Below are 16,757 nucleotides of genomic sequence, written 5' to 3'. Positions count from 1 at the left end.
AAGGGGTCATGTACAAGTGGAATCTTTTTCTGAGGATGGGAAATCCCATCTAGTACACTTCACTCACTATTGTAGGGATAATTTTGTACCCGATATGACAGACACACAGAAAATTAAATTTGTTGAAAGACTTTTACAACCAGATGTTGTGACATGGGGAAATCAAAGTAACTTAAAAAATTTAAGTTACAAGTAGTTTGAAACAGTTTTCTTAGCAATTTATGGTCTGAAGCCAAAGTGGTTAAAATCCAGAATGCTTTTCTGAATGGACCACCTTATCAGCAGGGAAAAGGTAGCATGAAAGATTTCTGCAAAAATCAGATAAAAAAGCTTCTACATGTTGAAAGGCCTCTTGGAATGTTAACCGAAATTGCCACTCTGAGAAGACATCTGCCCAAGAGCTTGCAGTGGAACTCAGTAAATACATTTCATCACTCAAAGGAGCAGTTTCTTTTTTTTTACCATCTTGAAAAGTTGGATAGTACCTTAAAACATAAATTAAGCAATTTCAAACCTCCGGGAACTAACATCTGAGGGGTTGACATCCAAACAGGAACTACACAGTGTGGTAGAGAAAATAACTGCAAAAGTTATCCTGCACGCAGAAGCCAGGAGATGTACCAGAATTCTGAACATAGGAGTACTAGTGGATGAAGAAAATATACAGTGCATTGAGAGAGAGAGAGAGAGAGAGATCGGATGTTAAGTGATCACTGTGAAGGACACAAAAATACTGGATACTCATGAGAGACAGCATAAATAGTACTTGAAAAAATTTGAAAGGAGCCTCACTGTGGGTCTCCATTACACCAGATATTCAAATAGACTGTTTTCCTATCTTAAAAATATGCTTCTGATTGTTGTTATTCTGATTGATTATAACATATAACAGCATTTACAGTCAACATTCTCATAAAATACCGGTACGTTCTAGTTTACTCATACTGAGTATGAAGGGGTGATCTGCATTTACTGTCTTAGGAGAAGAAAAACTTCTTAGCCAAGATTGCAAAAAAACAACATTGTATTGTGGATGACTGGTTTCTGTAAAACTTATGTTACCATCATCAGACCTTTGCACAGATTATTGTAAACATCTTGTGCCAGATGCACACAAAATCTTTCCATTAAATCTCCACATGCACAACCTATGACATGAATGATGTGTTGGCACGTCAAAAGTAAAAGTTAAAATTGCTATGTACACAAATCACCACAACATTTCATCCATAAGATCACACATTGTGCCTGCTATAGTGCCACAAGTCTTGTTACTGAGGGAGTAGGGCAACAGTGAAAGATGAAAACCTACTGGAACTGGTGTGAAGACACAATGAGGTCAAAGAAAAAATAAATAAATAGAATTGTAATGAAGGTTGTAGATGGTTAAGGGTGAAGAAGGAGAGTTGTCAGATGTGACTAGTTAGGTGAATTTGTATGTGTGAATGGAAATAGAGAGGAGGAGTACAGGGTGGGAAACAGTTGGTTGAATGCATTTAACACTGTTGGTTTCTCTATTATCAATTAAGTATATTTAGTGCCAGATCAAGTTCGTCTCTGTTTTCCCCTGGGGTTGGTTGTGCTACCGGCTTTTAGGCCCACATTACCATGGAGTCCACTTGCTCTCTTTTTTTTTTGGGGGGGGGGGGCACCACGTGCCTGTTGCATCATGTGACTGTGTCAAGGCCGAATTAGGCTGTTTGACACCGATCAAGTGTCATTCGGCCTATTTCTTAAAGTGAATGGGCTACAACAAAGATCATCGTTATGAAGCCGAGAGGTAAGATTCACCTCTGTGGATGCTTCAGTGTGTGTATCTATCACAGTCCATGACAGATATGTACCCTTTCCCCAGGCCTGATGAGCTGCTTGTAAAATTATGATGTGGCCAGTACTTTTCCAAGATTGATTTGTCAGAAGGGTACCTCCAGTTCCCCTTGGACAAGGTCACTAGGCGCTTTCTCACTGTCAATACATCTTTCAGCCTATATCGGTGTCAGCACTTGCCTTTGGTGTCATGAGTGCACCTGCAATTTTTCTGTGCTTTTTAGAACAGTTGACAGCCTCTGTGCCTGGCTGAATCAATTACCTTGATGATATTATTGTTTAAGGTTCTTCCACTGAAGACCACTTTAGAAATCTCTGATTGTTGTTTTCTGTTTTGCAGTCTGTGGTTCTCAAGTGCAATCTTGCCAAATCTCAATTTTTTCACCCATCAATTGTGTATCTAGACTTTGAGGTTTCTCACACAGGGATCAAGCTGCTGCAACAGCATGTTAACGCAACTGCGGCTTTGCCACAGCCGACCTCTGTCAAGGAACTGCATGCATTTCTAGGTAAAGTTGCGTATTACCATAAGTTTTTACCAGATGCATCCACTGTTGCTCAGTCCCTTCAAATGCTTTTGCGTAAAAATGTGCCTTTTTCTGGTACCCAGCTTGTGACCGAGCATTCAATTTGTTTAAATCTAAGCTTCAATCTGCCCTGTGTCTGGCCACTTTCCAGCTGGGTCAGCATCTCAGGTTGGCTACAGATGCCTCTCAACATGGTCTTGATGCACAAATACGCAGACATGTGTGAAGATCTATTGCTTATGCCCCTAAGACTAACTCCAGTTCAGCTGTGGTATTCTCAGATTGAAAAGGAGGCTTTAGCAATTGTGTTTGTCCTCAAAAAGTTTCATGTCTTCTTGTATGGTTCTAAGTACCATTTAGTCATGGATCACAGGCCATTGGTTGCTGTGCCACACAAGTCAGTGCACCATTTGGAGCAGTGGGCTCTCTTTCCTCTCCCGTTATAAGTAACATATTCATTACCAGCTGACATCACAACACACCAACGCCGATGACTTAACTCGCATTTTGATGGGCTGGATCCAGCTTTCGAGCAGAACGAGTTGCTTTGTTTCCATTTCGATTTTGAGAACCAGAACACAGTCTATGGTTTTGCCATTACTAGTGCCATGATAGCGTCACCTGTTACAACAGATCCTATACTTAGTTGGATCCTCTCTTTTGTGCTGCACAATTGGCTGGAAAAACCCAGGGCCTTATCTCGGATCCCTTGCATAATTATTTTGCTGCCCACCTTTCTGTGATTCACGGGTTCTTTTGTTAGTGATGGAGGACACAGCTCCCTGGCGTGTGATTACCAATTCCCTTGTCGGTCATTGCCGGACCGCTCGCAAGAAAGCTTTGGCCCGTCAGCATGTGTATTGGCTGGGCATTATGCCACTTATTCATGCATGTGGGCTTTGTTTTTCCCCTGGTCAATGCCGCAGCACCCGTGAGAATGTCTACATGTCGATTTTGCTGGGCCCTTCCTGAATCAGTATCGGATCATTGTAATGGACACCTGTTCTAAGTTTCCCCATGTGGCGATTTGCTCATCCATATCCAGGACAAAAACTGTTTCGACCTTGTCTAAGATTTTTGCAATTGAGGGACTTCTGTAGGCTTCCTGTTTGTTTCTTGAGTTTTTGCATCTTTATGTCAGGCTAGTGGTGTTCTCCATCTCTCAGCTCCCCTGTTTCATGTTCAATCTAATGGTGAGGCCAAAAGCATGGTTTATATGTTTAAAACACTGAAAGTACGTATCTGCCATGTCCCCTGAAGCTGCTTTAGATGTTTTTTTTTTTTTGTTTGAGTTTGTATAGTTTCACCTCTGGGACGGGACGGGGGAGGAGGGGAGGGGGGGGGGGGGGAAGGGAGGGGGGGGGGGGAGGACCAACTACAGATCCTCCATTATCTGCTGCATTCGGCATCACTGACTCTGTGATGGTTCCAGCTGGTGCACCTGTTTGGACTCGTGGTTTTGGCCGCTGGCGTAACTGGGTTCCTACCATCATTGAGCGTCACCAGGGCTGTCACCTGTGTGTCATCCACAATCCTGATGGGTGGATGTCCTGTCCCTGCAACAACCTGCAGCACTGCACAGTGGGGCCGACTCCGGAGTGCCCACACAGCTTCCCCCGGTCCCACTCTCACCGATATCCTGTGTCAGAAGGCCCAGTTCGCGCCACACTGCCTGGCAGATCACTGTCTGGGGTTCCTGCCTCTGTCCCCACTCCTCGACTTCCATAGCCAGTGCAGCCTCCACTGCCCCTGATGCCGCAGCCCCTGCTACCACCTCCATTGCTGGGTCCTGTGCAGCTGTCATCTCTGACGCCCCGCTGATTCATCTGGCGCCAACTGATACCTTGACAAAGAAGGTCTTCGCTATGGAGATGCCATCCCCAGTCCTGCCATACAGCCTCTCACGAGTGGGAGGAATATGCAGCAACCTGCCCCCTCATCTCTTCTACACCTACCAGCCGGTGTCTGATTGCCATATGCTGCAGCTGCTGCAATCATTGGGTGACGAAATGGACATCAGCGCCACCACTGGTGTTTTCTGTAACTCGTAATCTCAATGCCTTGTGAGATCAGTGCACCAACGTGTTCACTACTAAGTTCAATCTGTATCTTACGTGTTGCTCTATTAATTACTATATCCCATAAATCGTGTTTGTTCTTGTTATAGCAGATTAACTTTGAAAAACAAAATGCTACAGAAGCTCTGTAACTTTTCAGTACGGCACAACTAATGCCCTTCAAACTCTGGGTCCAAATCACTCCTTACTTCACTGTGTAGAAACAGCAATTACATTGCCTTGTTGATGGGAAATAGCTAATGTAAAAACACCAGTTATAGGTAACAGGTTTCCACGCGCCCTTTAAAACAATGTACAGTATCTGACCCCAAGTATGCGTATCTTAACAGAATGTTAGAATGGCTAAGAAGATGAGAAAAAAATAAACATTAAATATCCTGAGGGCTCACTAACAGAAGAAACATGTTTATCATTCATGCAAGCAACACAGGCTTTTACTGAATTGTCTGAATATTGTCTTCGTGAGTTGCAGTTTTCTTACTTTTTACCTGCAAAGTTTCAGACTGACTTGCTTGAAGAGAGATTTGGAAAGTATAGGCAATTATGTAGAGGTCAATACACTGTCTCGTCAGGCAGGTACGAGGTAGAAAAGAAGCTTTGCTTGCTGTCTGTAATTAGGCTAAATTTAAAATCAACTGTTTTCAGCGAGATCAGCATACAATCCATACAGGATATTTTCTTTGAAGTAGCAAATACAGACATTGAGAAATAGCAAATACAGACATCGAGATTCCTTGCCTGTATGACAGAATGGTAGTTAATCCATCAGAAATTACTGAAAATTGCAATGAAGATTTGCCTGTTGTAACATACATAGCTATTCAGTTGTGAAACATACAAAATGGAGCTTTGTAAAGATTTCTAGAGTTAGATGACATTTTAAATGAACAAAAAATGTATTTCCTAATACAGAATGTGAATGGAAGCAAACTACTCATTCCTTGCTCTCAAGTTATCAGTGTGGTTGTCACTATTTGCCTGACAGTTACGTAATTGCATGACAAATTTGAAACTGAGTTTATTAAAGTACCGAACCAAAGAGAACTGGTTTCAAATCTGGCTTGGAATTCAGTTTTAATGAATGACCTGCCTTGGGAAAGAATATGGAAGTCACAGTGCTCAAGATACTTGCAAAAAAGTAACATGGATTTTTACAAATGTTTTTCTTGACAATTTCATTAGAAAGAAAAATCAAAGCATTTTGAAGGATGCCATCCCTAGAAAGAAAAACATATTTAACAAAAGTAAGTGAAGCCTGAACTGAGCTTTCATTTTATACATTGTGCAGAATTTTGTGGTGGAACATTTTTGCAATACATACTATACATACAAGTTCTAACAATATTGTTACTCATTACCATCCTGTAGTTCGTGCATTACTTTCACATTTTGATGAGCTGTATAAATGGAAACAATGTGAGTCCCACTAGCTCCAGTTATAATACAATTTCTGGTCTTAATACAGAAAATTTTGAGAATAAAATTTGATTTGAAAAGTTTGTACACTTCTCCTAGGTTTCCTAAAATTGATGTGTTTTGAACAATCATTGGCTTGCCATCACGATCTTTGCTCATAGAAATGTAATAATGTTTGTCAGGCATTCACCTGCTAATATTATTATTGCAATAAAACTCTTTCACTAACAGAACTGTTTTAGCAGACAAGGACTGTCCAGGCCTAAGGTCAGGAGTAGTTTACTTCCACTATTTTTTCCCCCTTGCCATGTAGCTGCTTACTCCAAACTCTTTCTGTATAAGTGCACAGGCAACTTTGGTTAGGGGAGTTAAAACCAAAAATTTTTCACTTTTACTAGAAATGTGAAACTTGTCTTTAAACTGGTCAATCATTTGTGTTTGTGTATCATTACAGGGACACATATTTTCTGATTATCACCCCTTTCTCTCTGAAAGAATGTATCACTTAATTTCAATGTAATTTTGTCGGCTTTATTTTGCAACATTTCTTTGAGCTGATACAATCCTTTATTACTGGGGATATACGAGAGTCACTCCAAAAGAGATGCACACTATTTTTGAAAAAATACAGTTTTCATTCTAAATGTGTGAAAGTTTTACATTGTGTAGATACAACATTCCTGCTTGTTTTCAAACTAAGTTCAACCTGTTCCCATGAGTGGCGCCATCACAGCATGTCTTCAAGATGGCTGCTACACTTGACATTCGTCAGAAGCAACGTACTGTCATAGAATTCCTATGCTGTGAAAATGAGGCAGTGGGAAACATCCACAAGAGGTTGAAAAAGGTGTATGGAGATGTTGTTGTTGATCGCAATACAGTTAGTCGGTGGGCAAGCAGGTTACACGATGAAAGTGGGCACGGCAATATTGAGGATTGTCCTCCCAGTGGCAGGCCTCATACTGCACACACTCCAGACAATGCGCAGAGAGTTAACGAATTAGTGACTGCTGACAGACGCATCGCAGTGAATGCATTGTCACGCTATGTTGGGGTAGAGGAATGAAGTGTTTGCAGAATACTGGAAGTGTTGGCATTAAAAAAGGTTTGTGCCAACTGGGTTCCCAGGATGTTGATAGTGGCTCACAAAGAAACAAGAAAAATGGTATGCAGCGAACTTTTGGAACAGTATGAGGATAGTAAAGACGAATTTCTTGGAAGAATTGTGACAGGTGTTGAAACATGGCCCCATCATTTTTCACCAGAGACGAAGAGGCAATCAATGGAGTGGCATCATGCAAATTCACCCAAGAAAAAAAAAAAAAAATTCAAAACCAAACCTTCTGCTGGAAAAGTTACGGCTACGGTGTTTTTCGATTCCGAAGGACTCTTGCTTATGGACATCATGCCAAGTGGAACCACCATAAATTTTGATGCATATGTGACGACACTGAAGAAACTTCAAGATCGACTGAGTCGTGTTCAACCACATTGGCAAAAGCAGGATGTTTTGCTGTTGTACGACAATGCACAGCCACATGTCAGTCAAAAAACCATGGAAGCGATCACAAAACTCTGATGGACAACACTAAAACACTCGCCTTACAGTCCTGACCTGGCTCCATGTGACTATCATCTCTTTGGGAAACTGAAAGACTCTCTTTGTGGAACAAGGTTGGAAGATGATGACTCCCTTGTGCAGGCTGCCAAACAGTGGCTCCAACAGGTTGGTCCAGAATTTTACCATGCGGGTATACAGGTGGCGTAAGGCAGTTGAGAGGGATGGAAATTATGCGGAGAAATGAAAATATTGTCCCTAAAGGATGTATCTACATACTGTAAAACTTTCAAATATGTAGAATAAAAGATGGATTTAAAAAAAAAAAAAAAATAGTGTGCATTTCTTTTGGAGTGACCCTCGCATCTATTGAAGGAAAAGAGATGTTCAACAAATGCAAGCCTTTTTCAGCCACAAACTCAGGGTCTTCAGATGTGCTACAACTCAGTTGTCTCTTTCCATAAGTTTCTTTGCTTTCAGTTATCAGTAGTTCAGGTTTTGTTTCACTGATAATTTCTCTCTACATGAAGTGCAGATTTTCATTTTTTCTTCCGTACCCATGTTCAGATCAATCATCCAAGAAGTTGCATTCCCATTATACTTGCCCAGTGTGAATTTCTTTTTAAGGGATTGCAACAAGATTTGTACCACTTTTTATCCATAGTGTGTTTTCTTAAGCAATCAAGGAAAGATAAATCACAAGCAACAAAAAGATGAAACCTATAAGAAATATAAAAACGTAAAATTCTTTAATTTAAATAATACTAACACATTACCTGTTAAGAGTAAAAAAAGCAACACTTTTTTGAAACACCATTACACAAACCTAGTAATGCATGCCAGTGAAGTTAAGTGCTGGAATCCTCAGACTGTACTGAATCTTACTGCATTCTGTGCAAAATGCCACTACTACTATTTCAGAAAGATTGCTACAAATAAACTTGAATAGTGCATCATATGTTGCGTTGCAGAAACCTGCTCCCCTTTCAGTGCTTTGGTAATTTTGTTTCAAGAATTGATCTCTACTGAAGTCCATCATTTTGTGAATAAAATTTAAAGGTTTCGTTTGATTATTATTTATTGGTAGTATTTATTTTCTGTTATGTTAGTTGTAATTCATAAATCATAAGCCAAACAGCTTTAGAAGTTGATCTGACATCCACTGAACACACCTTGTAAACTGGATTAAATGGTTCTGTGTGCACAAGTAAAATAAAAAATACTTAATGAGCAGCTTGCAGAGTACATTTTTCTTTTAAACTACTGCAGTTTATACACCGCCGCTGCAGAATTGCACTACAGTTAATTTGTTAATATCATTTTAACTTTAGTTTTATGGATTGTAGTTTTATGAACCAGTCTGCAAAAGTTCTGATGTAGTTAGCAAAGGAAATTTCAGTAAAATTAAATTTATTTCAGTATATTCCCCCTGGAATACCATCATGAGATTTAGCACATACATTACATATAGTGCACAAGTAACCCTTCCTTTTTTTCCCAAAACAAAAAATCTACTTTCAAAATTTTAAGAATTAAAAAAATTGGTTTTGGAATTCTACATTTTTGTGGATCTTGTAACGTAGCATACATTTTTAAACCTTGGAAGAAACTAAATAAAGTGGTACAAATTTCAGTCTGTAACACAAATAATTAAGGTTTCAAAGCATGCCAAAAATGCCACAGTTTTTGGTCACTTTAAGGTCAAAAACTCTAAAATGAAAAGAGCAACATATATTTAATTTGGAGTTTTTCATTATTATGATGGCTAGAATAAAAATATAAATAATTTCAAAATTCTACATCATCAATGTTGAAATTTAATTTTTTTGGTTGATTTCACATTTTTAAACATGTTAATTTGTGTGTCGTTAGAAACGTGTGTAGGCCTAATGAAGCCATCAGTCCCTGCATAAATTTCGGATTTTCAGTGCCAAAACAGATAAGTTTGAGTGTATTACTGTAAAACAGATAAGTTTGAGTATTAGTGTACAAAATAATTGAGATAAGAGCAATTTGGTTAAAATAATGATGTGTGCCACTAGAAATATAATATTTAGCCAGAAAAAGTTTCTAGAAGTGGCTGCCAGTGGAAACTGCTCTTGGGTTGACAAGACTTGTACAACTGCTCTTGGTACGTGGGCTGCTTAGCCTTCTCTCTAGGTGACACTGACTGAGTGGACCTTTTCCAGTATGAGGCATTCTCTTGCTGTTTTATTCAGCACTGCCCAAGTGCTAACTGTTACATGTTTTTATTTGACGGGACAGTTGTTCAGGTTTTATGTAAAACAGTCATATGAAGTCAAGTCTTACCAAAATTGTAAGAACAGTCTGCAGATGCTGATAAAATACTGAGTTTGGTAAGTTTCCTTTGAATAGTAGGGCAATACTGAGTAATTAATTGGTTAACTTATTTAGGGTACCAATACCCATAATTACACACAAATTAGCGGATAGATCGTTATTGCCATTCTTAACCAGTTACATCCACTGGAGGGCAATATTATTGGTTGAACAATTATTAGGGTTCCTGCAAACTGTTATGGCCTGGCACTTTAATTTGGAAAAGCAAAACTTCAGTATGAAACTGAAGCTAAATTTAACTGCTAGTATGAGCATGGTTGGGTCTAGGCCTTGTTAGGGCGTGTGTTAAGCCCGCCACACATGTTCTGGTACACCTGTCAAATAAACCTGCACAAGTATACCAGAAAGGTATACCTGTGCAGGCTGGAGCACACACGCGCTGTGGTAAACCGGAAGATTTTAACCCAGTCAGTCGAGAAATGGCGAGCAGACAAGAAGACAACGCTATCGCATTAGTCGGTCTGTTAGTGGCCACGAAGTGTAAAAGGAAGCAAAAATGAAAAACGTGGTATAGAGAGTTGTTTACAAAGAGAAATAAATACACTCATACTAAATTAGTAAAAGAGTTATGTTAAGAACCTTCAGATTATCGTAATTATTTGTGGATGACTGAAGACGCCTACCAAAAACTATTGTCGCTTGTGACTCCTTTAATACAAAGGAAAAATACAGTTATGAGAACTTCTATTTATGCCCATTAAAGACTGACAGCTACTCGGAAGTTTCTTGCAACGGGTAGATCGTATGAATGTCTCAAATATTCTACTATAATATCACGCCAAGCTCTTGGCAAAATAATTCCAGAGACATGTGATGCCATCTACAATGTGCTGAAAGGATTGTATCTTCAGGTATGTATAATAAATACACACATTTTTTAAATTCTTTTATTCTTAGTAACTCTTCTTACAATTCAAAGACAAAATTTCAACTAAAACATAATAATGAATAATACATGAAATTCGAAAATAATTGAAAATTTGGTATTATTCATCAATTAAAAACATAGAAAAATTAAAAATGCCAAAAAATCAAATATTATTATAGGTAGCTAAGTAAGTAGCTGATGAATGTGGAAGTGGAAGCTCTTGATTGGTTACAAATTCTGCAGGCGCTGTTTGTTGCATAAACTGATCATATGAAGTAGCTGCGGTAGGACTTTGTGAGCTGGTACTTGAGCTGGGACTGGTTAGATATTCGGAGCTGTATGAACTCATTGGCACGTTAAGCATTCCCATTTCAGCTTCATATAGGAGATCATTGATTCTTTTTTCAACAATCAGACACTGGCATTTTTCCAGTGTCCTCATTCTCATTGCAATAGATTTTCCCAGTAGATCATACCTGTCATCTTGGGGCGAAGGCTTTTTAAAATGATCTCTCACTGATAGCAGAACGTCATTGGTCAGTTCCACATTTTTCCTCTTTTTTGCCAAATTTGGTCGTGATATCGGGAGTTCTTCGGAATTTTGAGGACTCTTGTTTGTCTCTGAGGGTTCTTCACTGCTGGGTGTCTGTGGAGCAACATCATCAATTCCATCCTGAAAGAAGCATATTGTTAGACCCTAAAAGTCATTTACTCTGGTTTTATTTTTTATATCGGGAATATAATTTAAAATAAACAAAACTATAAGATAAAAGCAACACAAACATTCTTTAAAAATTATTAAACGGATAGTTTCACTGTAGTATTTTAAAATTCTGTTTCTTATTTTCTTTATAACCAAACTTTTTAAACAAGCATTGGTTTTGTGTTATTTTAAATGTTATTTTCATTTTGCTTATAACAGTAAATTTATAAAGCCTATTGCAATCAACATTGCTATACATCCACATTGTAAAAAAATATTAATTTGCTGTTGTTTCAGTTTCCTGACTCAGCTCAGAAATGGAAAGTTATTGCTAAAACATTTGAAGACAGATGGAATTTCCCACATTGTCTGGGTGCCATGGACGGTAAACATATAGGCATAGTTACCCCAGTGAATTCCGGATCTTTTTACTTCAACTACAAAGGATGACACAGTATGGTACTTTTTGCAATAGTGGATGCTAACAATTGGTTCCTTCTCGTGAATTTTGGAACTAATGGACGTGTTTCTGCTGAAGGCGTTCTCCAGAATACTAAATTTTATGAAAAGTTAGAGAGTAACGAGCTCAAACTTCCAGAGCCATGCAATGTTACAGAAAATTTCGAAAATGTCCCTTTGTTTTTGTAGCTGATGACACCTTTCCTCTTGCACTTAATATTATGATGCCTTTTTGACAAGCGCAACTAGATTCAGCTAGTAAAGAAATTTACAACTACCGCATTTCAAGAGCAAGACACATTGTCGAAAATTGTTTTGGAATACTTGCATCCAGATTTCGTGTATTCCATACTCAAATCAATTTGGAACCGGAGAACATAATGAAAGTGGTGATGGCAACTTGTGCACTGCATAATTTTTTGATGGAACAACATCCAGGCTTTTACACTCCTCCAAACAGTACCTATCAGGAGACGTACGATGGAACTACTGCCATTACAGGTTTATAGGTTTGGATACCTCGGAAACAAATATGATCGCACTGAAACGTCAGAACCACGGGAACATAACGCCTACTGCTACACAGCTTAGAAATGGGTTCACTTCATACTTCATGAATGAAGCTAAAGTTCCATAGCAAGACAATAGGGTTCATCGAAACAGAAAATAGACTAAAAGAAGAAGTTTGGCCGCAGTATGTTATTAATTCATACAGTAAAAACATTTTCCATTAATATTAATAAAAAGTGCGGACTCTGAATATAACCTTTCCATTTGTAAATACAAAATGTAGTTTAATTAAATAAATTCTATGAGTATTATAAATAATTTGAGTACTTACTTCATCGGTCTCACATCCATCTTCGTCATCCAAGTTTGACATAGACGCACAAGGAGTATCTTGATCGCCAATAAAATCAAACAAATCTAAGTACCACAATGTTGATGTGTAGATGTTGTCAGTTGAAGCTCCAGATTTCATTGACATATAACGTTTCTTCTTTTCTTTACGTACATTACTTCTTAAATTATTTATTTTTTTCACTACAGATTGCTTTGTAGCGTCGGGTTCTAACTCCTTCAATTTAATAACAAGTCGTTCATAGGCTGCATCTCTCTTTTCACGGTCGTGGTACTCTTTACTTTTCACCTGGCACAGGCAAGGCTCCAACCAATACATTTCAATAAACTTTTCGATCACTTGGTTCTGTTTCCGATTTGACATGTTGAGTAGAAGAGTAGAGCAGTATCATGCATGTAGTCACTAGTTAACACTGTTGTGCACATAAATACAAAGAAAACGGGTGCTCTCTACTCAAGGAGCTAGCCCCAGCTAACCATACACCTGTACAGGCGTGCCGGAGTGACACACACACACGCTCAGGTCTACACGACTGCACAGGTAGGAAGAATTGAATTTTGATTCTTCTCCGGTCGCCTGCGCAGGCCGCTATGCCTGTACAGTTTGGCCTGAACCGACTGGCACACACGCTCCGGCTTACCTGTACAGGTGACCTGTACAGGTTTACCTGACAGGTATACCGGAACGTGTGTGGTGGCCCTTAGTTGTGAACTCAATATAGAAAGTAAATGGTACTGACTGTAACCCTTTCAAAGCAACCTCTCTCACTTAAAATTAAGTAACTTTAATGTTCGCAAAGAAAAGAAGAATGTTTTAGTTTTAGGCGATACAGTCAGGTTTCCCAAGCATATTTTCTCTGTTAATCATTCCTTACCCATACCCAGTCATTATAAAGAAAACTTTCACTGGGAGGGAAGTCACAGTTGGCTTATGGTGAAAGCAGCTGCTTTATGGTGAAAAACTGTCAAATCAGTGAACTTCAGAATGCAATAATGAGGAAGTGTTATGAACAATACAAAGATGAGTCCATGTGCAGAAGCAGTAAGAAAATGTGCCATTGCCAAAAAATTGTGTAAAAGATGGCAATCTACAGCATCTTAGATTACAGCAGTTCGAGATGATCAACATGGCAATGGACAGGGAGCAGCACAATTTCAGGACCACATCACTATCCAGAAATCAGCAGTCACAACAAGAAAAGTAAATGTCAAAAAATTCCAAATTGCACATAATTTAACATTTGACTATAGGCAAAATTCTGAATCATTTGGTGTGTGATGAAATCCGTATGTAGGAAGATGGTTAGCACTGTGTCCTGTACTTTCGATTTCCAGTTATTCAAATGTCATTGATCGAAGTGGAAATAACTTTAGATAATTTGTGGAAGCTCATCCCGGTAATGAAGGAGAACGCAATACTACATGATTCAAAGATTTTGGTTTTGAGCATGCGAATAAGAAAGAATCAATAGAAGTGGAACTGACAACAGAATTCAAATGTGGGTAAAACCTCAATGCCACACGTACAAAAATGCAGTTTGGTCCCCATCCTCAAACCAACCAACCAACCAGCCAACAAAAATGCAGAGAGCTAGATAGAACCCTACTTAGTAAACCCAAGCAGGAGTCATTACCAGATATCAGAAAGTTGATTACAGTGGTGCTACAGAATATGATAAAAGACCTTACGAAAAGTCAAGAGAAAACTGTGAAGTAATTAAAGGAGAGTCAGGAAAAAACTGTGATACAGTTTGAACTGTTTACAGAAAGACGAGAGAAATTAAATCATGGATGTCAAACAGCAACAAGAAAAGAAAAACTCTGTCATATGGGAAAAGGTCACTGAGGTCAAAGGAATCCATAATACACATTTAAGTAATGTAGAGCAAAATGTGGGTAAGGACACCAAAAAACTACCCAAGAGAGAAATACATACAAAGAGGGAAGAAGGATCAATTCTGTAGGCAGAAGATGTGACAAGAAAGGTAAATATGCTAAATATAGCTATGCTGTGCAAATGATTAGCATGGGGCTATAGAACAAAGTGAGGCATGTTACAAATCACGCTGAAATGAGGGCGACAAGAGATTCACAAGAAGTAAAAAAGTTCAGTTCAAGCGGCAAACTACACCCAGTTGTCTTCATACACCTTTTCCAAAGTCTACTGCAAGAAATATGGAATGGCATGACCAGAATTGCTTACACTGCGAATCAGACGAACAACAAAGCCTGTAATTCAGAACGTGGCCAAAAGAGGAAAGTTTGTAGCACTCAGAATTTGAGGTGATGTTTGTGCCAAAATACTAGTGCACAATTAAGCAAGATGAGACTTTAAATTTGATTTGCAACTGTCCATACAACTGGAAATGTGATGGAACATGCTCTGAAGTTTTGAAAAGGAAGAACACCACATTGTTCGCTGGGTGTCGCAACACCTACCACGTGAAGTATGTAGTAACCCGACTGGTACTACAATAGAAACTGTAGACCAGGCATGACAAATATTAGCACAAACATGAAGAGAGGAGAAACACAGGGAAACAAAGGAATACCCATTGGAGAAAGCAAGAAATGACAAAATTATAACCAGGAACACACTCAAGATAATGACAAAATCACAGACAGGGACATAAAACAATGTGGGATTATCGTAGAGGGCACGATTTATGTCAACTGTATGCTTAAGGGACACTGTAAAATGTGGCAGACAGAGTCAAAGGGGCACATTTTAATCCAAAAATTGCAATGAATTGAGGCCAAATAGCAGCAAAAATATACCAGCCAATAACATCGTTGAAAACTCCACTTAGTTCTGGACAAATCCTGGACTGAAACCAATAACGTAGGACCAACAGAAACTGACATGACAAGGAAGAAAGTGTGATACGAGCAGATGCACTGAAAGAAGAAAATCAAGAACTAATAAATGAAGATGGCAATGGTGGATGCCAGGTAGTGACTTCTATCATCATACCAGAGATATGTAATAAAAGGAATAAAATGCTGATGTAAAAAGGGTCTCAGTATGTGGCGTTTCTAAGAATATATACAAAGTGTTATAGAGGTATATATAAAATACACAGCCTTTCTGTAGTGGTTTTAAAAGTAAAAAAAGATTGACAAAGAAATGTTTATGATGGATACTGTAGCAATACATAATTTGCACACACAGTTGATAATTGAATCTAACTGGTTAACAGAACATAAGGTGGATAGAGTACCACAAAATGAACTGAGCTGAAACACAAATATACAGAGGAGAGCACACTTTTGTGGGAAGGCACCTGACACCAATGAAAGAGGATTCAGTATGCAGTATTTGAAGGACATGAAGAGGGGAATGAAATGATCAAAAACGAACAGGGATTAACTTAGAATCAAAAGGAGGAAGAAGCAGCAGAGCTGTCAGAAGACGAAATAAAATTGAACATAGCATCAGTAGAAGAATAATCAGAAGACACAGCACTGGAGCTCACCAGCTTATTATTAAATTGTAAACAATTGTTTTCACAAATTCCAGGAGCAATAAAAGGACTGCATTACAAAATAAAGCCACAAACACCATACTTTGTGCCTCCAAATCCATTTCCACAAGGAAAAGAAGGCACCACTGGAAAAGGAACTGAACGAGATGCTCACAGCAGTAATCACAGAATGTGGTCATAACCAATACAGCAGTCTGTTTTTCACTGTAGATACAAAGGGTGGAGAAGCACGAGTTGTACTATGCTAGAGAAGGTAAACCAGATTTCTGAACCTGAAAGAGATCAACCAGAAAATATCAAACAGTTTCTACAGAAATTTAATGGCTCTGAAGTGTTTATGAACCTGGAACTGACTTCAGGGAAGTGCTACCAATATTGAATGCTTCTCTTTGGACTAAACGTAAGCACATCTGCATTAATTCAAACAGTGCACAGAGTTGTGAAGATCTACTGACAAGCATTACCTTGTATGTAGATGATATTCACATAGTGAGAAATACATGGAGAGAGCAACTGGCAGTGCTAGAGGAAATTGTTCAGGAATTAGAACTGAAATTCTGAAAATCAGACTTCTATAGGGATAAACAAATTTCTTAAATAGATGAGGAGAAACT

The 16,757-nt window shown here is 38.7% G+C and overlaps 1 protein-coding gene across 1 annotated transcript in view; it reads right to left on the bottom strand.

The window, feature by feature from the left end:
- LOC126484669 (uncharacterized) overlaps positions 1 to 16,757 on the bottom strand; it is a 300,769-nt gene that overhangs the window by 219,176 nt on the left and 64,836 nt on the right. The window lies entirely within an intron of this gene.

Source organism: Schistocerca serialis, chromosome 6, assembly GCF_023864345.2.
Source record: "Schistocerca serialis cubense isolate TAMUIC-IGC-003099 chromosome 6, iqSchSeri2.2, whole genome shotgun sequence".
Classification (NCBI taxonomy): Eukaryota; Metazoa; Arthropoda; class Insecta; order Orthoptera; family Acrididae; genus Schistocerca; species Schistocerca serialis.
This window is presented reverse-complemented; position numbering and strand designations above follow the sequence as displayed.